Consider the following 27,436-nt stretch of genomic DNA (forward strand, 5'->3'; position numbering starts at 1 on the left):
TGTTCTTGCCAGATCTTTTGGTCACAGCAGAAAAAAAAAAAAAAAAAAAAAAAGCTGACCAAAACATTCCTTAATCTCAGTTATGGATCATTCTTCCTTAAGGCCAAACTAAAGTTTTCTCCAACAAAGTAATTTCAACTGCACACACGTATGCTCAGTATTTTCTGTGTAGAGGAAGGTTTTGCATTGCATACTACAGGTGATATAAAAAAATGCCTGGCAAACTCTGAGGCTCACTGAGGAGTCTGCATATATTGCCCATTAGAGTGGTTTTACTCTCCAAAAGGAAGCTATAAACCCACTACTACAGGGAAAAATCAAACATGGGAAAATTACAATAGAGGTTTAAGACAAAGGTTAATTTCTTTGGGTGGATGTACTTCATAGAGAACCTTTTGCTGACTACACGAGTACAGTCTCTTATCCTCTAACTCAGCAAACTTGTTGTCTACAAGCCTATTTTTACATGACTGTGTGCAAAGAATGGTTTTTATACTTTCAGATGGGAGAAAAAAATCAAAAGAATAATAATATTTCTGACAGCAAAAATTATATAAAGTTCAAATTTCAGAGTCCATAAATAAGTTTTTTTTGAATGCTCATTTACATATTGCCCAGGACTACTTTTGCATGACAATGACAGAATAGAGAAGGGTTGCAACATTCTGACTGATGGCCCCAAATACCTACTATTTGGACCTCTCAAAAAGTTTGCCAACACCTGCTTTTTGCTCTTTAATGTATGATCCTTGGGTCAGTGGCATTAGCACCACCTGAGAGCTTATTAGATGTGCAGCATCTTGAACCTCATCCCAAAGCTACCAATCAGTTCAGATCCCTCAGGTGATTCAGGTGCATATAAAGTTTAAGTGCTGGTTGGATATGTCCTGGTCCACACTAGCATGGCAGAGTCTTAGCTCTCACATACATTATTTACTTCTTTAATATAACAACCATGTTCTATGTGTTTTGTATCTCTGGTCCTTGCACACAGGCCCATATAAAATTGTGTTCTTTTTGGTTGTTTCAACCAACTCTACTTAAAAAATTTTAACACCATTCATTTGACAATTGACCATTTACCACTTTGTGATACCTTCTGTATTGTTTCCTTATATTATTTTTCAATACCAAATGTATTTATAATTTTTTCTCCATCTAGAAAATCAGCCACTTCTTGATTGAAAAAAAAAATGCATTTAAAAATTGATTCATAGTATGTTGCATGTAGTTGGTGTTTTAAAAATATGATCTGTCATGCTTTACTTTAGAATATGCTTTCTGTTTAAAAAAAGTGAAGGGATTCATAGCCTAATAGTTTTTGAAAATGATGCATATTATTTTTCAGTTTTTTACATTTTCTATTCACATTTCTTATTAAAGGCTCTGACATGTTCTGCAGAATACAAATTTGTTTAATGTGGTCTAATTTATCATTTACCAACTTTATTTGACCATGTGATCCTTTTTCATTTAGCACCTACTAACATCCTATGTTACAGAATGCTTTCCTAAAACATTAATTCCATAGTACTTGTATCTTATAAAAAGACCAATTATAAAGTGAGTAATAATAAGTACAAGGCTGAAAAAATAATTAACAGAAAGCACAACAAAATACTTGAAATACACCTACACACTGGCAGATTAATATATAATGGATATTCTGCAACGATGGATTTAATACGTTGTCTGTACCAAACTATGGTACTTAACTTTTGATTTTATAATGAAATTAGTTCTTCATGTGTTTTTGGATCCTATTAGAATGTAAGTTTTCCAAGGTAAATAATTTTTTCACTAGGTTCCAGCACTGTGTTTGGCACATGGGAGTATAAATCATGCCTTTTTTTGTGGGGGGCAGTTACTGGGGATTGAACTCGGGGGCATTCGATCACTGAACCACATTCCCAGCCCTATTTCGAATTTTATTTAGGGACAGGGTCTCACTGAGTTGTTTAGTGCCTTGCTTTTGCTGAGGCTGTCTTTGAACTTTCCATCCTCCTGCCTCGGCCTCCCAAAGCTGTTGGGATTACAGACATGTACCAATGCACCTGGCTTGAATCATTTCTTTTTATCTTCAATATTTCTGCTTCTTTGACATCTGGGCTTTGCTGAACCTGGAGAGACAGCCCCTTTCAGGCTGGCCAGTTCTTAGAGATACTAAGAGCATGACTTTCATATACAAACTAACTAGTCTAAAACCAGTATCCCCTCTACCTTCTCTGTTGGGCTTTTCTTACTCAGAGCCACTGCCTACCTGCCTAATCAACCCAAAACCAGGTATGGACATTTAGTGACATCTCCTAGGCCCCAGGCCCACTGAAATGATCTAAACAAATCAGTGCTGAATCAGCTTATCCAGCCTTACCTCTCCCTTTCTGTGGAAGCCATAAGCCACATTTCCCCACTCCCTCCTTTTGCTTTCTGACAGATCCTAGTGCTCACCACCTAGTGGTTCCCTGTCATGTGGGGCATGTCCCTTGCTCTTGGGAACTCTAAGTACAGACTATCTTTCAATGACAGTTACCCACTGATCTGTTGGCCTCACCATATCTGAATAATAATAAAACCAACGTTTCAAAACATGGAACATTGCCATTGCATTGGGTTAATCAAAGAGGCAGCAGCTTACAACCGAGAGAAGAGCTGAATGGATAGTTTAAATAACATCTGTCATGGTTTCTGCTTTAAGATGTATATACAGAGAGGTTTATCAACTCTCAACAACTCAAACTAAAGTGCACTTAAAAAGCATAAAATTAAACTCAAAATAATCTAGTTAGTGCATATATCAGAAGAGGAAATCAGTCTTGTCTTCCCTTTATGTAGCAGATCAAAGATAAATCACCTTCTTATCTGAGCTCCGAGAATCTTGGAGTTCTACAGTTTTGACAGCACACTCTGGATGAGATGTGTGTGATACAGTCATGTTTGCTAAGTTTCTCAAAGGTCCTAATCCTAACGTCTTTCTGGCAGAGGACTCAAGACATTTAGTATTATTTTAAAAAGGGGTAAAAGTTAGGTCTGTTGATCAAATTTTGACCTCCTAAAAATTTTCCCACATTAAATTTTTATTGCTAGGGTGGCTTAGGAAAAAAAAATACTGCTGTACGGAGCTAATCTGCAAAGCATTCAAAATAGGACAAAGAACAGGTTTGGCAAATGCAGGGCACAGGTGATGGCACTCTGTTCCCCTCCTTACCCTGTGGCAGACATCACTAATGGATCAGGATGTTCTTTGCCAGCGAGGAGGGATATCTCAAGGGTCTCTGCAGAATGGTGTTGGCAGGCTTTATACAAAGTAACTGAAGTTGAAGTTTGAAATGAAACACATTTGCCATCCCCAGCTTGGTCTATTTCTAGAAGCCTCAGCCTCACTTTTCTCCAGATTCTGAAAGTTCTATTTATCATGAGGTAAGCATGCAAGAGGGTTTAGTTGAGGGGGTAGTGTGTGTGAAAGCAAGTAACGTGCCTGCAGAGAGTCTACTTAGGTAAAATTCTGCTTGAAGTCACTCCTGGATCTTCCTTCATCCCATTTCTAGTATCTGGAAGTCATTTATCTAGTCAATAGCACACTCAATAGCATATTGAAAAATTGTTACTTTAAGTTTCCATTCTGAATCTCTAATAAATTTCAACTTCAATCCTGAACTTTCAGCTTCAAAACTTAAATTTTCTACCATAAAATTGTTAAAACACATTACTGCCATCTCACAGTCAGGATGAAGAGATGATACAATATTTGGTAACAATAATATTTAAGGATTTTTATAAATTTGAATTAAAGGAGAGTTAATATTTGTTATATGTTAAGTGCTCTGCACATATGATTTTATTTTCACAACTTTATGAAGTCATTATTATATTTTTAGTTATAGGGAACTCTCATTTATCTAGAGTAATGAGAAGGAAGAACACAGGCAATTACATCCAGATAATCTCCAAAATTCTATTTTTCTCAATGCTTTTAGCTTCGTCTTTCATCGAGTTTTCTACTGTGGGAATAAACATGTTTGAACAAAGTTGACTGATTCCTCTCTTCTAATCTCTGGTGTGTCTGCTAAGCAGCTAATGTAATTGCCACACAATAGGGAACTGAAGGAAATAGGAGAAGCAAAGCTTGAAAAATTAGTGGGCAAGGCAAATCCCCTTCAAAAGAATTACCAGATGCTAATGTAGGAGGAAACCAGTTGGGACTGGTTGTCAGATCTCAAGGCCATAAACAAGGCAGGAGAATAACTGGGCTAATTAGGAATAAAATGTAGAGGTTAGGTGATTACAGTCATACTTATTCATTCATTGATCAATTATTTATTCACTCGACAAGAGGTTGACAATACTTCAGGTCCAATCCAGGAACCATGGGGAATACAGCTATCAGCGAATTCAGGTTTCTTAGTTCATGGTGCTGGCATTAGTGCAGATGGAGGAGAAAACCCCAACACAGACACATGGAAGTGCTGAGTACACCTGGGTTCTTCTATCTCAAAGAAGCAGGTACTGCTTCAAAAATCTTTCAAAATTGGTTGTGGCTTCATAGTCATAGATTTAACTTTGCTTCAGATATAAGACTTATGTTGAAATTAATTTATGGGAAAGAGGACAATGTTGATGGTCTTCAGAAGTTTAGAATTTTCCCTTTTTTATTTGCAAAGGATTACAGAACCTAGGAAAAAAGGACTGTAGCATATTTAAGGCTCTGAAGGGAGACATACTTAAACTGCTCTGTGCTGAGATCTTGAGTCAGGGAGATTATACATATATGTATATATTTTTTGTTTGATTTTCTTTTTCTCCCTCAGGATCTTTCAAACATTCCAGCCTAAAAAACGAGATGGTGCCAAAAATCCGGGGATCATATTATGGCACCAGCAGGATGTGGCTGGAGTGAAATTCAAGAAGGTGTTTTACATAGAACAGTTTGGTGTTTAATTGTTCACTTTCTACATTTCAAGGTGAGGTTAAATGGAACCCCTGACTTGGTGTGAATCCCATTGTTGGGGGAGATTGGCTACATCTGTCTGCTGTCCTGAGCCTGCTTGGTTAGGGATCAAAGGAGGACCGGAGGATAACAAATGTCAGGAGGACTGCAGCTGCTTCTGAGCAGATGGCTGTCCCTGAAAACCACCCATCCTTCCCACTCCTGGACAATGTAAGAAAATTTAAAGATTTACCTCCCTGCCTGGACTTCCTTTTTTTCTTGGCAACTGGCAGTGGGGCTCCCAACTGTATATTGGAGCTGAGATATCCATCTGGGAAAGCTCAGAACACTGATTCTCCAAGAGAGTGCCATGAATGTTGACGTTCATGAGAATAAACTCAACTGATAAGTGAGAGGTACCAACAAATCTACTGGCCAAGTATAATATATACTTTCCAGTATAGTATACTAATAGTTTATGTTCAAAACATCACATATGGCATCACTTGGCTCACAAGTTGACTAGTAATATGATTCTAATACAGCCATTTAGCAAGAAATACAGATTTTGTGAGTGATGGTTTCTTTTGGCCATTTTTATTTTATTGAACCACAACTATGTATCATAGAAGTTTTCTGCGCACTCTATTTTAAACATGTGGCTTTTGAAAATAAACAAATCCTACTTGTAAAATGTATCGAGCTTCATCAATGAGTCTTGGCTCATGCTCACTCTGCTAAGCAAAATGGTTAATCTTAGAAGCCAATTAATAGAAACAATAAGTTCCCTATTAAATAAAAACCTTGAAAAAGAGTTGAATTTTTATTTTCTCCTTTAAGTCAGTTTCTTTGTGTTCATGGGGAAACACAAAGTTACAATGAAAGATGTCTTTCTATTTTTCTCCTTGCAAGTTCACTGATTTGAATGTGGAAAAATTCTTTTCAAAAGGGGTATCAATGATGGTTACAGGATGGCAGACAGAGCTCCCAGGTGCCCCCTCTCCCAAAGTGCAAACAGCCACATGGTGTCATGGACATCCATGTTTAAAGAAAACCAAAGTAACTAAAGCAACCAGTTCCTTTAATGCTATTATAATGGAAATAAAAGGTAGGAAAACCCCAGGAAGACACTGGGTCATCAGTGGCTATTTTTTCCACGTGTTTATTTTTCCCCAAAGAGTGGTAGAATTAGCAGAACCAAATGGGCAAGTGATGTCCAACGTGAGTTTTGTTTATGCCTACACTCAAAAAAGTTAGGCCAGCTCTAAGTATTGCATTTCTTACTTACTCAATTAAACACCAATTAATTTTTATGGAGTATTTTTTGTCTTGTCACTAAAGATTTTTTAATTTTTTACATGTGTTCACATTAACCACAAGACACACCATGTTTATTCTGTCATGTGGATTTATGGGCAGACCAAAGTGAAATTAGTCCTTGTCTAAATTTACTATGGCTATAATTTCAGGACTGCTTAGCTTGAAGGCCAATAGCTAAATTTGTGTGGACAACAGATGTACTTTAACCTTATGGTCCAAAAGAGACCAATAAATGGATTCGTTTTTTTTTTTTTTTTTTAAACTCAAAGTCTAGGAAGTGAAAAAATAGATTCTGAACCCAAACCAGGTTCATGTTTAGCAATTCTTTTCTCAATAATCACTTTATCACCTAAGAAAGAAAGATAAAATAGAGGGTTGGATCAACCCAGATAAAATTAAACTTTAAAAATGATTCTATTTTGTTTTGTTTTGACCATGAGTGGTAGTTCTGGGTCTGGACATTATGAGCATGTTAATATTTAATTGCTATCCTTACAAAACAACTATAAAAATATGCAAGTGGAATCTGCACTAAAAATTTCTGCTGCCAGAAGCCCTTAAGTTGTTAGATTGCTTCTAATATTTTCCATACCAGGGATGCAGGAGAAAAGATGTAGGCCTGGGAGTCACCTGCCTAAAGTTCTTGTTTTTTTTTTTTGTCCAATTCACACACCAGCTGAGGTGACTGTGGACAAGTTATTCCCTCATTTGGGGCTTGAGTTTCTGTATTTGTGAAATGTGAGGAATCAGCTAGACTAGTGTTTCTGCAAATGTGTCCCAAGAAACTAGCTCGGTGGCAACCTGACAGATAACATTGAAAAGGTTTCTGTGGCCAAGCAGGTCTACGAAACCACTGGGTTAAACAAAGTTAAACATCTATCTTCACTACAGAACATTTTTAGAGCTTTGACTTCACCAATGTATGCTGAATTTCTATGAGAATTATGGCAGAAATCATTCTCGGTCTTACTTGACCATGGGACACGTGTTTTGAGAATCATATTGAAGGATCAGTGTTATGTGGAACACATTTTGGAAAACACTGGGTTGAATTATCTGTAAGATCCCATCTAAGATAGTTAGTAGCTGGCATATATTTTACAACAACCTCTTACAGTGTTCGTGACAGATATTAGTAACAGGGCAAATCCTCTTTCCCACGGGCCCCAGATTTGGTTTCAGATGCCTTTCCAAATGGTGCCATGTGCAACCCCTACCAAATGATTATAGTTGGCACCAGAATGGGAACATAACTGCCAAACCTATTTTAGCAGTCTTTGTTTAAATATCATTTTCTTAGATGGGATTCAATGGGAAATGCTGATTTCCTTCCATGTATACTTGAGTGTTAAACCTAAGAATTTTCTTTCTTTCTTCTTTCTTATTTACTTTTGACAAGCTGCCATTTTGCTCTGGTAGGTGAAAATACCATGACCCGGCAACACAGGTTGGAAACACTTACGGTAAACATACAATGTATCATTCAAGCTACAACATTTCTGAAAGTGAGATAGGTAATCACTCATAATTACAGGAAAAAAAATGATTACTGTTGTAGGTAAATCAGGATGGGCAGTTGTTCTACTTTTAGCTCACTGCAAGATCAGTGGAAATATCATTTTGGTTTTAGAGAATATTTTGACTCTTTACAAATGTGATGCATTCCCATGTGTAGACAAAAGTAAATTTTACAGTACTTGACGGGGGAGAATGTTCCAACCCCTCTATCACTCAAGCACAAATTCTCTAGTTATACCTGTTAGAAAATCAGATTCATCCACACCAATTTTCTACACAAGCACAAAAATAAGTCAGCATGACCTGACAAGTCACACTTCAAAGTTACCTGTACTGTGAGAATTTGTACTGAATGGTTCCAAGTCCTCAAAGCACAGGGGAAAGAATGGATTATAGAGACAGCTTGAGAATGAGAAACAGCATCCATAAAACAGCTAGAGGTGCACATTCAGCAATTTTTGTTGCTACAGTTATGGCAGGTAATTATTATCTATTGTTGCAACTTGGATTAGATTCCAAAGGGGATAAGATGGGAGATGTTTTATTAGACAATGCTGTCAATCTTCTGTGCTCTTGGAACTTGTCCATTATGATCACCTCAGACTTATGAAACCCAAGGGTTTCATAAGCCAAACTAGGGAAAGGGACAGCAGCCCTTCCTGGTATCTCCAGCTCTGGAATGACAGACACCCATAGAACACAGTTCACTTATCTACTCCCAGAAAGCCCAGTGGTGACTTTTTGGTATGTGACAAGCAATGATATTTTTTAATCCAATTCTTCCTCAGCAGCAGAACATCTTTCTCTAATGTCAAGGAATAGGGGATTTCATCTAAAAGCTCATCTAAAAGTTTATCAGTCAGTCAGAAATGTACTGCCAGCTTCAGGGGTTAGGGAGGAGGGGATTGAGTGAAAGTGGGTAGAGGGAGGGAGGGGGAGGTACCCTTCTTTCCAGAAAAACTGAAACTTTCCAATTCCAATGTCCTCGTTTCTCTCCCCTTGACCTCTTCCCGTGTTGGTCTTCCCTGGTTGAAACTCTGTCAGCTCAGCCATTCAGTTGCTCAGGGAAGGGGGCAGCTCCAGCTGCTGGAATTCAGGGTTGACCTGTAGGAGGCTTGGGGACAGCTCCTGGCTTCCTCTCAGTGTTCCATTCTGCTCTAATCTGATGACTTTCAAATGTGGCTAATTTGTTCTCTCAGGAACAACAAAACAAGCACCTAAACAGCATAAAGCACATGCACCTGAACTCTAAACTGGCCCTGTCATAACTGTACATACAGAATTTTCTTTTGGGGGGCTGCTGGGGATGGAACCCAGGGCCTCATGCATGCTAAGCCAGCACTCGAGCACGGAGCTACCTGCCCAATCTTCCTTTTTTTCAAGGTAAGGTTTTCCTCAGCCAACTCTTTCAAAGCCGTCTGAATGCTTTTCCCTTGTTATTTTGTGTACCTTCTAGAAGTCCATATTTAGAGGTCAGCTTTCCGGGGAGGGCTATAATAAATGAAATATCCACTGAGGAGAAAATTGTTTTCACTGAATAGTGAAAAATTAGAGGTGGGAGGAATTATATGGGTAGCAGTTTGCACTCAAAGGCCTTGAAGCAACTTAGGTGGTTAAAACAGTGAATGCTTTCATAAAAAATGTGGAGTGACATTTTTATACACACACACATAGACACACAGACACACACACCCACACACACCCCCTACATACCTATACACACAACTCCCTGGATTTAACATGTGACATATTCCTTGAGTCAAGTTCCTGACAGACTCTCAAGCACCTTGCAAATGCTGCTTTGCAACCACCTTGGATGGCAGCCACACAGGTAACTCTCTAAGCTCTATCTCTCACCTCCCCCAAAGCTTTGGATTAAATACATACTTTCAAATTTGTGGACAAGTGAACCATTTTTCCAGGAAAGGCGCCTCCATGCTTCGCCTCAGAGCCAGGTGTGCTGTGGGGAGCCTCTGCCGAGCAGGGAGGGGCCTCAGGTGTATGCCCGAGAGCAGGAAGTCAGGACTAATTATGCCTTGTTTTATTTGGCCATTTGAATAACGAATAAAATGGCACGTTTCATTTCAGTTCGTTTTTCAGGGCAAATTACCCAAGGCTGGCATTTCGTTCTAATAGACTGGATTTTTTAAAGAGTGAAAATTAACATTATAACCAGACACAGACTTAAATCTATGTCTTTGAAAAATACAGATTTTGTTAGGTCAGGATGAAAGCATTCTCCTTTCTGATTGCAATTAGCGCACCCCTCCTCCCCAAATTGGCTACCTCTTACCACACGGTGCTGGTACCCTGCATGCTCCATGTGATTGGGATCTCACCAAACACAACTTTTTAAAAAGTGGCTTCAGAGGTACTTATAGACTTGGTGATAAACAACAAAAAATAACATGAGTTCCACCCACCCCCCCAGAAACCTCTAAAACTATTATGGGATGCCAGAGGGAGGCCGGGTTAGGGAAAAAGGCTTTAGCATATGATATTTACTAGTTCTAGGAAATTGTAATAGCTCCTTTGCTTGGAGAGCAAATAAAAAATATGTGGTTTTTTTTTTTTTGCATTTAAAAATGGCACAGGTAGGGCTGGATTGTGGCTCAGTGGTGGAGTGCTTGCCTGGCACAGGTGGGACCCGGGTTCGATCCTCAGCACCACATAAAAATAAAGGCATTGTGTTGTGTCCATCTACATCTAAAAAATAAATATTAAATAAAAAATGGCACAGGCTGCTGGGCATAGTGGCACACACCTGTCATCCCAATAGCTCGGGAGGCAGAGGCAGAAGGATCACAAGTTCAAAACCAGCCTCAGCAACTTAGTGAGACCCGGATCAACTTAGTGAGACCCTGCCTCAAAATAAAAAGTAAAAAGGGCTGGGGATGTGGCTGATGTGGCTTAGTGGTTAAGGACCTCTGTGTTCAATCCCTGGCACCAAAAGAAAAAAAAAATCACTGGCGATAAACAGCTAAATGTATTCTGCTGTGAAGGAGATTGGTTCTATAATTTTCTTCTAGTAAACAATTGACGGCTGATGTATAAAAGTTGGACAAAACATCTAATGCTTGGTGCGCTGAATAATTAACAATGGCATAAGCCTCTTAACGATGATGCATTTACTAGATTAGCCTAATTTAATCAAGATAGCTCTTGAGATCTCCAGGGGCTTTTTAATTAGGATGGCTTATTGGGGATGCATTAGCTTTTAAGTGGAGCTTACATCCACACAAACATACTAAAATGTTTTCCTGTTTTTTGTAAATAGTGTGCATCACAAAATACATTTTAAAAAAGATTTCATACTTGGCACAAAATCCTGAATCCATATGTGATGTTAGAGTATTCCCTCTAATTGAAAAGCTTTCAATATTTAATCATGGTCATTGGTTACTTGCTTTGTATTCAAGTTTCCAATTTTTCTTCCCAAGGTTGAGCTTTATTTCATTGATATGGATCCTCTAGCTTTAAAAGTGTTTGTGTTAGGAAATCACATGCTAAATTCAAATCCAATGAGTTGTAGTTTAATTTTTCAAAAGCCCATCTGAGAGCATTAAAAAGACTTTAAATATTATTAAATCAGAGAATAATTTTTTGTAAAATTTATTTTGTACATGTATTTTGATAGTTTCCTCTAAAGTCTATACTTTCCTCCAACTTTTTGATATTCTTTCTGATATTTTTCAATATTCTTCTTTGGGAAGAGAAAAGTCCTGATTCTTTTTGCATGGGACTAGCACACCCAAAAAATGTCTGTCGGACAGAAAAGTCTTTTTGTCTGTATAAGGAGTTCACTGCCACAGTCACACTATGTGACATTGTAACACTGAGACCCTGGCCTCCAGAAAAGGTGTGGATTGTGTATCAATTAAAAAAAAAAAAAAAAAAAAAAGAAAAGGAAAACCAAAGCAAAACCAATTCTGGTTTTGCAGAATCACTACTTTTAGCTATTCACTTTTGTTCAGAAGCAACTCTTCTAAATAAGATGCAAAACTTATATTTTTGTTCAAGCATATACAGCACTCAGATATTCATAATCACGAACTCCCATTTTTCTAATATACCCTCATGTCACTGAGAAGTAAAAATTCCTCCCTCTCCCCCCCACCTCTTCTTCCTGTAAAGCATTATTATGATTTCTAAGTGACTAGAAACTACTAAAGTACTTAATAGCTCTAAAATTCTGGTGGGATTAGAGATTTTCTGGCCAATGACTAAAGAGTTAACCTTAGACATTACAAAGAAAATGTTAAATCTACTGCCAGGTCATTTACTGCAATGTTAAAAGCTGAAGAAATGAGTTTGCCCAGCACTCTGGAGCCTAATAATGTTATTGTAACTGGTATACTGAGGAGATGGAACGGCCTTCTAATGCTGCTTTTGAAGTGATTTATTGATCCCTGCACAATAGTTTTTCAGCAATTCATACAACCAGAATTTATAGATTTATTCCTAACTTCAGGAAAAATTGACTTCATCCTTGAACCCTTTGCTGTCTTGCATCAATCTTAGAATTGCAATTAGCTAAGTTAAGTCATGATTCTCCAAAGGCATCCCCGATCTGCTGTGGGCAGGATCTGATTTTCCAAAGTTTGGATTGTATCACTCCATCTTCAGAAAGTCATTTGTAAGCACACTGATATTTTTGGCAAACAAAATCAGAATAGACGTACTCTACACAAAGAAGGAAAGAAAGGGACATTCAAAAAGCATTGTTCTACTTTATAATATTGTTATACAAATATAATGTATAAAGGGTTTATAGAGTTCTTAGAGGAGGTGGCCGTGGGGGATAGGCATAGAAGTTTTCCTGTTGGGCATTATGTATATTTCCCAAAAGGAAAATAAAATAAAATCTCACACTCATAGAATGGAAACTGCTGTAACCAATATGGAACTACAAATTGGTAAAAAGTCTCAGGAAGAGAATTTGGCAACATTACCATTTAGGATGCATCTGCATTAGACCCAGTAGTTTTATTCTAGGATGTTAGGCTTTGATATACTTGCACAAGTCTTTTTTTTCCCCCAAAGACATAAAAAACACAATTGATAATTTTGGCACTTTCAAAAAAAGTCATGGGAAAATTTTAGTACTTTTTAAAAAAAGTCATAGGAAAACATTCAGATTGCCCTAAATTTCCATCAAAGAGCAAATAGCTATTCAATTTTGGTATCCACACAATAAAATACTATAAGCCTTTAAGAATAATATTAGATGAAGCCATCAAAGTCACACCATGTAATAAAATCACAACAGTATTGAGCAGTAGACTTTTGGAGGGTCACAGAAGAAGCACGTCACTTTGAAGTTATGTTCTGAGAAGGACTAAGAGAGAGGGAAAATGAAGAACTTTCACTTTTCTTTTTGCAGCTTCTGTATTATATCGTGTGTGTGTGTGTGTGTGTGTGTGTGTGTGTGTGTGGTGCTGGGGATTGAACCCAGGGTCTTGTGCATGTGAGGCAAGTACTCTGCCAACTGAGCTATATCCTCAGCCCTTTATATCTACTTTAAATGTAAGCAAATATTATTTTATACATTTGAAATAATGAAAATGTACAAAAAGGAAACCTAAAAGGAAACAGGATAACATAAGAGTACCCAGCCTGCCAGGCATGTACTCCCACAGGCCTGTAATCCCAGCAGCTCCGGCAGCTGAGGCAGGAGGATGGCAAGTTCAAAGCCAGCTTCGGCAACTTATGAGGCCCTCAGCAACCATGTGATACCTGTCTCTAAATAAGATACAAAAAAGGGCTGCAGATGTGGCTGTATGGCTCAATCTGTAATATATATTAAAAAAAAAAGGAGCACCCAACCTCTGCATCATTTTAAAAGTTGAAAAGAAACATGTGCTTTTTAGAACCATTATTTCTATTGAAAGACATGCTTCATTTCATCATCCTTAACTCCTGCAGTCCCTTAAGCCCACGTTTTATTTGTATCTATCTCCTAAGGTTTCTATGAGGACTAATGAAGGCAATGCACGTCTAACCTTTGGTGTGCGGCTTGATGCATTTTACTCAATAATGTGAGCTAACTGTCAGAATTTCTTATACAAGCCAAAGGAGGAATCCATTGTGGAGGCACAAAAAGCAAATTAAGGAGTTAAGTCTCCAACTTCGGATGTATGCAACCAAGTATTAGTCTTCTATCTTTGCTCCTATTTCAGAGCAGCTTCACTAGACCTGGGTTATGTGTTAGCGTGTTTGTAATATTCTCCTCTACCCGTGGAGTTTCTCATTGCTGTGAGGTCACTGTGCACTTTCTAAAACATGGTTGCAATAAGAATTACGCTTCATGTGATTAACAAAACAGATAGCATCATATCATCCCATATCCTTGCATACATTTAGAGTCAAAGACTTAGCATTTTTGTACAAGGGATTGAGCCCAGGGCTCTCTACCACTGAATTCCATCCTCAGCCTTTTTTAAAATTTTGAGACAGGGTTTCGCTAAATGGCTGAGCAGGACTTGAATTTTCTATTCTCCTGCCTCAGCCTCTCAATTTGCTAGGACATCTGGGCCAAGGGACTTCTAAATTTTCTTTCTGTGCCTCCACAGTGAACTCCTCCATTAGCTTGTGTAAGAAATTCTGACAGTTAGCTCATATTATTGAGTAAAATACATAAAGCCCCACACCAAAGTTTAGGCATGCATTGCCTTTGCTGGTATAATATGTAGTCTTAAAACTGAATCTACTGATGCAGAGAGATGCTGAAAATAATTCACACCAGCCAGAGATTAACTCATCTTACTTCAGATAGTGGATGAAAAATATCACACTTATCACACTGCCTCATCCATGGGGGTATGTAGAATGTGACATGTTAGGGTCGAATTCTGTTGTTTCCTTAACAACTCAGCAATAGCCTATAGGAAAGCTCTTGGCTCTGTTGAGCATGTGTCCTGAAAGCAGGATGCCTTTTATGCATGACAGGATTCTTGCAGAGGTCAAAGGAATCTAAGTTCCATCCCCAAGCACCCTCGGAACTGGATCTTGAAAATCTTGTGGAGAGAAGAGAGAAGCTAACTGTGACATGCAAGGAAGGCCTGAATATGTGGGAGAAGACAAGACATCTTTTACTCTGGTGGGGCTGGGTACAGAAGAACAGAGATAATGAGCACTTAACTAACTGCATCAATAACTCATTGCAGATAGGGAGCTGCCTTGAAGAAGAAACCAAAAATGCAGTCATTCTAGCTGCAGTTACGGCAGGTTGGGTAGAGCTAAAACATACTGCAGGACCAGTGTGTTCCCCCAAGTTTGGGTAAGAATAAAGATAAGGGCATACTGGCCTATAAGGTAATACTGAAGAAACCCTGAGGCAGATGCTTGGTGCTCACCCCTGGCCAGTCTCTCACCTTAAAGGCAAATGGTAATTATGCTTCATTTCCTGAAAGCATTATCTCATATGAACACACCAAGGGACCCAAAAAGCTTTCCCTTATGACTTCATAGAGAATTCCAATCTCTCTACAGGGAGATGGCCCATTTTCTTCCCCCATTGTGCCATAGATTTCTAATTTTCCTCTCTAAGCTGTTAAACAGCTGTTTCTAATGATTGGAGAGAGAATTTAAAAGTTGAAGCAGCTACTACACTGAGAACAACTCTCTAGTAGCTACTGTGGGCTGCTCAGCCTTCTCCTTTGTCTGAACCCCTGGGTGGCTCTGGTGAGACCAAGGCAGAAGAAAATAGCAGATGGTGTTATTGGGTAAGAACCGCCTCTGGCGCTCTATGGAGCAACTTAGTTCTTCAAAGCAGACCAACCTGAACTCGGGAGAGATCATGCCACATCACCTTAAAACATTATCAGGAACCCCATCCTTAATAGATGGATGGGGAGGAGAAAATGGAGACTCAAAGCAGCCTTGCATACTCTAGGCACACAATCTGCATAAGTCTGTGATTCTTTCTTTTCAATGTTAAATACACAGGATTTCCTCAATTTGGGGAGTGCTCTGTAATAGAATGATTACAGGGAAGGGCTCCAAAAAACTTTCAGGACTTTTTTGGTCACTAAGTCTAAGTGCATGTGTACCCCTTCCATTAGAGGTCAGGTTGCTCATAGGCATATGGTTGAGGTGTTCTGTTAGGATTGCTCTTCCTAGTAGCCTTAGAAACATCATTTTCTTTAATGGTTTCAACCATTAGCCCTGATTTCTGAAGGAAAAAGAAAAAAAAATACGAACAAGAAAAATATAATCCATTGTAATAAGTGAGCTAGAGATTCTTACACATTCTGTGTATTTAATATTGTTCCCCTGATCTTTCTGAAGAACTAAACTAAGATCCTCTGACATCTTAACTGTCAGAGAAAATATTTTAACTATAATCCTTTTACTTTTTCAGAACTTCTATGAGTAATACAGCACCTTTGAATCTGGTTGAAGAAGGGAGGAGAAATAAGACCATTTTTTTTTTCCTATTGATTAGTGAACTTTTTTTGTTTTTCATTCCCAAACTTGTTTTTGCTGTGCAAGTTGAGAAAACAGGTGATGCTTTCATAATTTTTATGCATAAGCATTGGTTTCCTATGCTATTAAAATAAGTACCTTAAAATTTGGTAGTAGTTTTGAGATTGAGGTTCTAATTATATTTATAACATTATATGGAGAAGCTCTCAGTATTTTTAAATAGTAGCAATACCAGAAAGGTGTGAGCAAATATTTTATAGCATGCAATGCTATGATCTGGAATAATGAGGCTTAAGTAGATTTTCCTTGTCTCCTAAGACTTCATGGCCAAGATGCTGTTTATTTCATGGTAAAGAAAGATAGACTATTTCTATAATCATAGCTCGGAGCTATGGAAATTAATTTTATGCCACTGATATCGAGGGGAAGCCAGAGGCCTCAAGCTGCGTGGTGGCGGTGGGCCAGATCTTGATTCATTCTTGGAGGCCTCATATACACCGTTTCACAAGTGATACCTGGAGACCACTTTAACTATGTTTCATTTTAGTGTTAAGAGTGGTTCTGGAGAGAAGAATGTTTCAGGGGTGGGTGGTAAAGTAGTAAATAGGGACTGATGGACTGATAGCTTCAAAATTACAGAGACATGTGCTCTCCACATACTTGTCAAGGTTTGGCCATGAAGCCCTGGGCTTGGCCCATGCAGGGTCTGGAATCCTGCTGTGCAAGCAGATTGCTGGTGGCCTCTAATGTGCACTGATACCAAAGGGAATTCACCATCAGTATTCCACTTGGTGGGTTGCAACTTAGCATACTGCCCACTGGCTCTCCTCCTTGGGAGTGAGCCTTTGGAGAAAGGCAGGCATGGCACCCAGCAGGGGATCTCAGCTCTTCCTGGTGGACAGGTGTGCTGCCTATAGTCAGAAGGATGCTGGGGATATTCTGGGAGTTGCCCAGGCAAAGCGACATACTGCTGTCCCTTGAATAGCAGCCAGAAGACCACTTTGTCACCTGGTGATGAAGTTGGCTTTTTGCCCCAGTTTCTTCTTAGAATAGCAAATAACATACAAGGCTCAGCGTCCCTGTGAGGTCGTCTCCTAGTTTTTAATAATTCCTTGTATTTATTTAGTGCCTTTTTCCTCTCCCAGGAGCTAACTAAAAGACTTTTCCATATGTTACTTCAATAATCCTCATTACAGCCCCGTGCCTGAGCTGGTTAGAGAACCGTGCTAATGGGGCCAAGGTCAGCACTCAGCCTCCCACTAGCCCCCTGTGAGCAGCTCCGTTTGCACTCAGAAAATCTGTTTCATGGCCTCACTCTGCACATCTAACCATATCCAATTAATTTGAAAAGCTATCAATAATAATATTGATAATGATGATAATAACAATTTCTAACATTTAATGAGTGCTCACTCCATGCCAGGTATTTTCTCAATGCTTATCATACATTAACTAATTAAGCTCTCCCATAAATTTCAGGAGAAATATACTATTATTAGGCCCATTTTATTTTATTATTTTGTGTGTGTGTTTGTGCGCGCGCGTGTGTGTGTGTGTGGTGCTGAGGATTGAACCCAGGGCCTTCCATACAAGGCAAGCACTCTACCAACTGAGCTATATCCCCAGCCCAGGCCCATTTTAAAGAAGAGAAAAGGAATGCCCAGGGAAGTTAAGTAACTGGCCCAAAGTCACACAGGAAATGTTGGGGTAGGGATTTCAACTCCCATCCATCAGTTTGCATGAAGGGATTAAACTCTTAACCGTTACTCCATCCTGCCTCCCTATAAGTAATATTTTGGATGGCATGGTGCAGTTCACAAATCCCTTACTATATCTGTATATTAAGCACAACTTGGTGACATAGAGGATATATTGGGGTGGGAAGTTGAGAAGAGGGACATGAATAGCATTTAAAGGGCACAACCAGTAATGCATGTTAGGTATTTTGGCCCTGCTCACCTACCATAGTCCAACAGAAACTAAGTCAATCCCTTGGGTCTCAGGGGCAAGGCTGAATGGTGGGAGAGAATATGAGGTTACTCACTAGCAAAATAGGGATGCCAGAACCTGCCTATTTGTTCATTGGGTACTTTCAATGACATAATCCGTCTAAACTCTTGGGACAAAGTCAATGCCAACAAATGTTTGAAAGATTTCAGCATCCAAAGAACCCCTGTCTGTCAGTGGAAGAAAATGAGACTAATTATGTAACCATTCTCCTCTCTGGAGGCACTAAAAGGTTTTGAAAGAAGAATGGCTTCTAGGAAGCACAAGCTCTGGGGTCAGGTGCAGCTTGATTCGTTCCCTAGCTCTGTCATTGAATCCTTGTTTGAACCTAGGCTTAGCTTCTCTAAGCTTCCGTTTCCTGATTAGGATAATAACAATTTCTGTTACAGGATTATTAGATTAAAGGAGAAAATGATTGCAAAGAGACTCCTGATCGTAACTCAGTAGAGGCTAGCCGTTATTACATTAAAGCAAAGATCTTTATGAGAGTCGCGCTTAGATTTCCCAGGTTTTGTTGGATCACCTGCTTTCTGTACAAAGGAGTTCAACGCTGTTGACCGTCTGAACCAGCCTGCTTTCCCAAAAGTGTTCATTAGTGCAGGGGAATTTTGCTTTTTCAGCAGATACAGTTTCAAAGTGCTTTGGCAGGACGTGTTGGTGCCCTGATTAATGGCTCGGTACATATTCATATTGGTAGTAATAGCTAGCACATGTGTATTGCAAGCCCTACGGAGCATATTTTGTACTTCATGTTACAATAAACAGCAGCAAGATCTTAAACAGGGACATGCTGGTGAGCGAGCTGGCTGTGACAACTGTCAACACGGCAAAACCAGTTCCTGGATTGCAAGTTCCCTGTAGCTTAAATATCAAAACCAAAAGAGAAAAAAAAAATCCAAAAAAAAAAAAAACAACCCAAAACACAACACCCAAATTGTTTCCTGCATATTATTCTCAAGTCAGACAATGCAATCTGGATATGAATTCCACCCCAAAGCAAGACTTGCACTGTGGTTAGCACAATGGGCTCCCTGTCCCCACCCCCATCACTTTTTTAGTTTAACTTGACCTAATTAAGGATAGGGTTTAGAATTTTGCCATAATGTTCTCAGATTCTTCAGCAAGTTACTTAACGTTTGTATCATACCATAGCTCCCTGATTTATAACACAACAGGTCACAGTTTCTTTCAACAAACTTAAGGTTTTGTATATGGCCAACATTCTAAGGCTGGTCTCTAAGACGGCTCCAAACATCCCTTTCTCTCTAGCCCCAAACACTTTGCTGTCTTCTCAAAGAGCTCTCACATCTGCTAAAGATAGGGCAAGGTATACATCTGCCAATCACTGAGGAGACTTATGTTTAAGATTTATTTCTCTTCGGGGTGCCACAGGACAGCAGAGACCAAGGTGGTGGAAACGGGGTTTCTTTGCAGTGGGCTATTGCTGTCTGAGTACACTTTCTTTTCTCGTCTTAGTATCACAATCTGGATGTTTCAGAGGAAGAGTACGAAGAGTCAAACCTCTTGTGTAGAAGTTTCCAGCATTTGAAAAGGAGAAAGTAAGAGGCAGTGAATGGAACACATTGACAAATACAGGAATTTCAATTGTGTTCTACATAAATTTTCAACCATGCTATTAGTCTGCTTTGAACTCAAAGAATTTTCTCTTCCAGACTCCACTTCCTCCTCAATAAAACCTACATAAAATTTGAAAATGAGAAACTTGAGTTCTAATCTTCACTGGGTGGTGTTGGAAGACACTTAACCTTATTGAGCTTTAGATTTTTGTCTGTAAACTGGGGATAATGTATTTCTAAGGATTGCTTATGAAGATAAAGGTGGTTTATAAATGTGAATGTTTGAAATGATCATCTTTCTAGGCCAAAGTGAAATCTTGGAGACTTCCACCAAGACAGATCTGAGCATGGTTTGTTATCTGTGAATTTACCCATGCTACATCTCTTAACTGCGTGTTTCTTGGAAGACTCTCTGATGGTCTCTTACTTTATCCAGAGTTCCTAACCCTGTCTGATGGTTGGCGGGAGGGCCAGGTGCTGGGAGATGGTCTTCTTGCTTTTCAAATCTTGGAGCCATGAAGGAGAAGATGTTGGAGGGGCAAGGGGTCTCAAGGGTCCTATATGGGTGAATTCCAGGGACTTAAAATGTGCTAAGTTATGTGGGACAGTAGCTGGGGTCAAGAACTAAGAAATGCAAGAATAGGAGTAGGGTCCCAGTGAGTTGATGAATTGGAGAAACAGTGAGGAACAAAAGGAAAGAACAGCTCAGTAGAAAAAGTTCTGGATGATCCATGGAGGAAATGATCATTATCACAAATGTAAGCGATCTCTAGCCAAATGAGGATAATAAGCTTGACACAAGCCAACGACGTCCAGCTATCATTTAAAACATGAGTGCAAAAGTTGGCTGCACCGACCGAAGCACAGTTGGGAGGAACTGTGAGGTCATCGTCACTTTATCATACCTTTATGAGACATCTTTGTCCCGTTCTGGACTTCCCAGTCGCTCGAGAGGCATGGAGTACTTGGACAAAGTTCAACAGATAGAAATAAAGATGATGAAATTGTTGGAGAAGAAGAACTATGAGAAAAAGCAAAAAAAGATCTGGTCTCACTCAACCCAAAGGAAGGGGGACTAAGGACAGACTTAAGTCTTTGGATCTATGAATTGGTTGAGAATGACCAGTTGCTCTTGAGGAGAAAACAGGCTTAAGTTCCGCAGAAGGGATATCCATTAAGCAAAACAGAACAAACAAAGAACAGATTTCTTGTGAATCTGAAGAGTCTTAACAGGCTCCTGTGGCATGAAACAGACTTTGTCCCCAACATTGATCCAGGGGCCACACAACTAGAGGATGTGGTTGGAATAAAATACTGGATTCAAACTATTTTGAAAACAATACTGATTGGATTTGGATTCCTCCCTGTCTCTGTCCCAGAGCTATGGTTTGGTGTAAGTGATCAGCTTCTCTGGGACTCAGTTTCCTCATCTGTAAAATAAAAGTAACAGGCCAGATGACCTGCAGTGGTTGTTAATAGTTGTGACTATTCCCATTTTGTGATATGTAGAGAGATGTGGTGGCCACATTTATCATGCTAACATTTTCCTTTTAATGAAGGGAGAGTAGTGAATATGTTGGGGAGGGAAGAGGGCATTTGTGCCCCAAATGACATCCTATTTGATGAACTAATGTCATGGAGTGGGCAAATTGAGGAGAGCCACATGATCCTTATGGGGAATTATCTGGCTCTGAGAGAAAGGTAGGAAAGAGAATGTAGGGTACTCCAAAAAAGGAGGATGCAGGGAGTGGAAGAGGAGTGTGAGAGGCGCCAGCAAGCCACCTAGGAACAAGGACTGGACAAGGAGACTGTAGAGAGTGGGCCAGGAGGAGCTGACTGCTGCAGCCTGTGTTGGTGCAGCCCTAGAATTCATATGTTGAAATTCTAATCCCCAGGGCGAAGGTATTAGGAGGGGGAGCCTTTTCAGAAGTAATGAGGGTGGAGTCCTCATGAAAGGGATTAGTGCCTTTATAAAAAATTAGCTGAAGGGAGCTCATTAGCCCTTCCCTCACATGAGGACATGGTCAGAAGTTACCATTCCATGAACTAGAAAGCACACTCTCATCAAGCACCCAGTGGGTCTGAACTTAGTCCTGGACTTCCCAGACTCCTGAACTGTGAGCTATCAATTTCTGTTGTTTCCAAGCCACACAGCAGCACTAACAGACCAAGACATATATTAAGATGATGGGATCAGGCAAATCCCCAGGACCTGGTCTAGACTCAAAATAGCTAAGGAGACTACTCAACGGACCACTACCTGAAGCCAAGAGCATGGGGGCTATATGGGAAAATCCCCAATTCTTTAGAGCCCTATAGGTCTGAAGTCATGTAGGCTTTGGAACAAGAGAGATTTGGTTTCCATTTTGCCTCTGTTATTAGTTAAGTGGTCTTGGACAGATGATTTTTCATGTTAGAACAGTTTTCAGACAATAAAATGGGGATGATACATCTATTTTATAATATTTTTATGAAGATTAAAAGTGATTATATGCCTGACACATAGTAGGCATGGAAAAATGGCTATAATTCTTGTCTTGGCTTGGGAATGGAATTGGTGCAGAATAAAGAGAGACATAGTGACTTCATGTGACATAGGAAGGGCCTGAAACTAGACTACGGTTAATAATGATGTCAACTAACTTTTATATACTATGTCAACCTGGGTTCCTCTGTTAGATCCTCAGGAATATTTAGCTTCAAGTATTGTTAGCCCATTTCCAGATGAGCAACTGAGCCTTGTAAATAATGCCTCATTTAAGTTCAATTAGTAAATCAGAGTTGTAATAGATACTCAAAAGACTTCTGGTGCCAAAGTCATTGCCTTTTTCCTAACATCTATTTCATGGCGGTGAAACAGGTGGAACACGAGAGACTGATTCATGTTTTAAAATTATTACCATGAGCAAGGTGAGGCTAAACTTACAACTTAGTCTGGCTGCTGGAAAAAGGATGTGAGACCCTAACTGTTCAGCTTACTGAGCATACAGCTGAGACAGAAGGGAAAATTTGGAGAGAGGCTCTCAGGCTCAAAGGCACCATCTTAGGGTGAAGCCTCTCTCCTTATGCCCAAGGTGGCACCAACCCTTCCAAGATAAGCAAAGAAAGAGCTAGATTAGCACAGTTTTCTGCTTGTGGCACTCAATGAAGGAAGTGGATTCTGCCATCTCTTTAAATAGAAACATTACCATTGATTTTAGTCATCACTCTCCCCAGGAGCCCTCAATAAATAAGATCATTACTGAGTCCCTTAGCTTTTTTGTCAAAGGAGAGCAAGAATCTTTGTGTCTCCTAACCCACTCCTTTCCAGCCAGCAAAGCATGCTTGTGACTCTGCTCTCCTACTTTAGACATTGATAGCAGGACTGAACATTCACTTCTGGTGAGGCCAGACCTATTGCAGACGTTGGTCGACACCCTGCCGTCTCTTTTCTTTCTCACCCCAAAGCACACTCAGACACTCTCTGGGGCCAGGTTCTGGGATTGTCAGAAAAGGGCTTACATTTTCTTTTCAAAATAGTTTAGATAGAGTCCTTCTGGAAACAAGGAATATGACTAAGTGATTTCTTAAAGTCTCTTCCAGCCGGTGATTCATCAGACACAGAATCTTAAGTTGGAATGGACTATGGTATTCTGGGCCAAATGTCTCATTTTTGCAAATGAAGAGAGTGAGTTCCATAGGGGTTAAGAATTGTGGGGGCTGCTTGCTACAGTGCAAAGAGTATGGGATTTGACGTTAGAAGTTCTGAGTTTGAAGCCAAACAAATGCTCACATGCTGTGTGACCTTGAACAAGTCATTGACCTCTCCTTTAAACCCTTGGAAACACATAGACTCAAACTGTGGGAATCAGACTAGCTCAGATGAATTATAGACCAGCAATTATGAAGTCTTGTTGGAGTTATATCAAGCAACCTTCCATTACATCGCAATTATGGTTCTCAGACACCAGATTGATAACTGCTAACCAGTTTTATAACACCAAACTGGAAGCTGGAGTTAGCTATGCGATAGTTTTTCATGGACTACTAGACTATGACCTATACCTTGAGGACTGAGATAGGATGAAGTGATCCATAGAGTGAAGCAATAATAGATACTTTAAGTTCATGCTGGATGGATACTTGGGGGAACTTGTTCAGTGGTAATAGGTGGTTTACTGTGCCAATTTTGGTAGTCCACATGGGAGAGGCAGGAGATAGCAGCTTAGTTTCACAAATGAATTGTGGGCCCAAGGGTTGTGTGTTCCCATGGACCACTAATGAGAAGGGGCCATGGAACTCTGAGCCCTATCATCATTTGTGCATTGGAAAAGATCAACCCTGTTTCATCTGGCCCCATTATTAATTACTGGGTATACTGAGCCCTCAGGGGATTGGCCAAAATCATCTCTCCTACTTATCAAATGACATACTGTTTGCCAGTCCTGATATTCTGTTGCCTTCTGAATCAAGGTAATAGATTGGTACTTGCTTTTTTCAGAACTGATAGCTTCCCAAGCTTAATAAGAGATAACTTTCTTTAAGTTATTGAAGACAGTTGGGTCTCTTCTCCAGCAATGACCTTTGGCCCTGGGAGGGCACAACCATTATAGATCCTGTGTTTTCCTGTTCTTTTCAGCATAAAAAGTTTTTCAAACTTTCAGAAATAATGGTGAGGTCAAGCTTGTAATAAGTAGGATTTTTTTTGCTCTAAGCAAGAAAATTTAAAAAAAGGAGAAAAAAAGGGGAAAAAACACTGTGAGCCAGTTCAGCCAACAATTTCCATCTTAAAAAAAAAAAAAGGTTCAAGTTGGAGCCATGTGGTCTTAATAAAGTAGTAAAATATATTTTCTTTACCCTACACTTCATGTGCCCATAACCTTCCTTTTAAATCATCTCTAACCAGCCCCAAATCACTCTGACCGCAAATCATTTGGTGGCTTTGGTCTCCAGGCAATGGAATGTGCTAGAGTAGACGGGGAGTCGCTACCAAGTGTGCTCTGAGGGAGCTTCCACTCCCCTCGCTCAGGCACACAGACCCCAGCAAAGCCTTGAAAAGGTTCCGCGCTGAGATAGCACATGACATCATAGCTCAATCATTCAGGAAAAAACTGCAACGGCTGCAGAATAGCACAACATGCCACAAACCACAGTGGGCAGATAAAGCCGAAGAACGGCTTTTTCTTACGAAAACATTCACAAATACCACAGGCAGCTGGCAGAGACACGTTTAATTACATTTACAGAAACCCATTGTATCCATCAGTCCCCACCATCTATGGAGCTGACCAACAAATGGGAAGGTCACTGAAGTCGTCTTGGAAATGGGAAAGCCAGGAAAGCCCAGCATTTATGTCAGTGCATTTCATAACGTGCGTTATGATTAGATTTGACCCAGCTATAAAATCATTGGATAAGCTTAGAAAGGATTTCCAAGTGAACTAGACCTCAATAGTAACCAGTCTTTAAATTTATAGCTGGAGAGTAAGTGCAGCCCAAGGTGTGAGAAATCAATTATTCAATTCATGATTAATTTAAGAGACACCAAGCTTGTCCTGGGCATACACAAAGCTCTTGCGACTGCCATCTGCCATCACATCAGAGCACTCAGTCTTGTGTTTTGCAAGTGCCACCGGACCTTTTGTTTGTTTATTTATTTAATTTTTTTTCAAAGAACTCTTCAAAGAGTTAAGTACACGGACTTTGAAGGGATGGTAAATGTGTTGAGTGTGCCTTTAGGCACCCCAGAGAAACAATGTTCAATGTGCATTGGCAGAGTGTGAGTAAAGCTGGAGGGGGAAAAAAACCCTTGTGCAAATAAAAGTGCTACTTTAAAGAGTACCGAAGCATCATCTTATAATAATTGCTAAACTGGGAGTTTTAAAGGAGAAGTTATAGAATCTTGTATGAGATGAGAGGTATATGCCTAAATGTCCCATGTGCTTTCTAATTTTAGTCCCAAAGACAGATCATTGCTGCTAATTCTAGTCTGTGATTTCACCTAAGCGAGGGGAGATTGTCAATGGGGGTGCGGGCGGGGGGGGGGGCAGGGACAGAGAAAGACTCAGCAAACCTACACAACAAACAAATGAAAACACTGTAATGATCAAAGTAGGTCTCTTCCCTTTCTTTCCTTAAGGTACAATGAAAAATTATATAGTAGCTATAGATGCCAATGTCTAGTAGCTATAATCTTTTCAGAAATGTTATTTTATAGCCTGGTAATGTATCTGGCAACAATCTTTTTCATCAGATACCTAAGTGTAACTTTCCATTTCAGTTGGGGGTGGGGAAAGCACAAAGGCGTGCTCATATCTTCATGTAACTTCTAAAACAACAGTGGGGGAGAAAATGCAAGACTCTTGGGTTACTGAAAATAACCTGTTTGCCATTATGCAGGCAATTATAAGCTAGGACTTGCTTCTTAAAATTGCTGGGTTCAGCAGAGATTTCCCATGGATTTATCAGCAACAGAAATAAACAAGCATTCCACTGAGCTGCACTTGGAAGTATGAGAGGGGCTTTTGAAAGTCTTTCTATCATGTGGGCAGGAATTCAACTTAACCTGCTAGGATGTTAAGCTACATCCCAGAGTCCAATGCTTTTCTTAATTATCAGAAAGTTGAAAGCAGGCTGGTCCTTGGAGGACAGCCCACTTCTCCTGTAGTTCTCCCCGCCGCCCTTGCTACACAGCACATCACCTCTTTCCTTCAAATGTAGTCCACTTGGTAAGGAAGAGAGAGGTGACTTCAGAAACTCTGGGGTGCTCAGGTGGCAGAGTCTTTATGCTTGTAAGAGCAGGAGATGGGAGAAATCGCTCTGAAAGTCATGCTGGTTCCTTCTGGATTAGATCATTTCAAGAGTCCACCAAAATTGCATATTTATAAAACAGGGACAAGCAATGTTTTCCATAAAAACTCAGGAGGGAATGTCAGTTTTTCAGCTTAGTCTTTCCATGGTAGAGGAGCTATCAGGAATGCATTCTTCCCCATTGTATTCTGCCTGCCACTTGTTCCTGGAGAACCACAGCCAACTGAATGCTAACTAACGACCGAGGGACCCCTTCCAAAGCGCTTCCAGGAGAAAAAGCGGAGAAAGTAGCATTTGATTTTCTTAGACAAAGGACTGCAATCGAGTGAGATCTAGGAAAGCAAACAACTTTCAGCCAACTGAAGAGCAACAGGTGTGAAAATGCCCAGATTTTTTTTTTCAAAGGGAAACAAATTAGCAAAACTTGCCGGAGATAAAGTTTTTCCAGCTAGAGTTCATTCAACAACTAAGCAGCTCTTACGCTGTCAGAAATTGATTGCTTTGTGAAAGTTTCCTTCTATTTCAACCAGGGATGGAGAGATTTCAAAGAAATTTGCAAGAGTACAAATACACTCCGCGCAACTGCTCCAGGCATATAAAAGCAAGAAAGACAGCCTTCTGTGAAAGCATCATTTTTAATGGGAAAAAAAAAAAAGGAAAGAAGTTTAACTTTACATCGTCCCCCTCCCCCACCCCAAATCAAAGAACGGAAAAGTCCCCCGATGCAGGACCCAGCAAGAGGCTTCAGAAGAAGCTATTAGGATAACCCACCACAAGGCAGACCCCCACTCCACCGTGCCCGGGTACGTTTCACTAGAGTACCTGCAAGCTGCGGCCGGAAACGCTCAGATCATTATTTCCTGCACCTCTGCAC

The 27,436-nt window shown here is 39.9% G+C and overlaps 1 protein-coding gene across 5 annotated transcripts in view; it reads right to left on the reverse strand.

Annotated features, from left to right (window-relative positions):
- Positions 1–27,436, reverse strand: part of Palld (palladin, cytoskeletal associated protein) — a 372,211-nt gene that overhangs the window by 224,757 nt on the left and 120,018 nt on the right. The gene's annotated exons all lie outside the window — the stretch shown is intronic.

Source organism: Marmota marmota, unplaced genomic scaffold (genome assembly GCF_001458135.2).
Source record: "Marmota marmota marmota unplaced genomic scaffold, marMar, whole genome shotgun sequence".
In the NCBI taxonomy this organism is placed as follows: domain Eukaryota; kingdom Metazoa; phylum Chordata; class Mammalia; order Rodentia; family Sciuridae; genus Marmota; species Marmota marmota.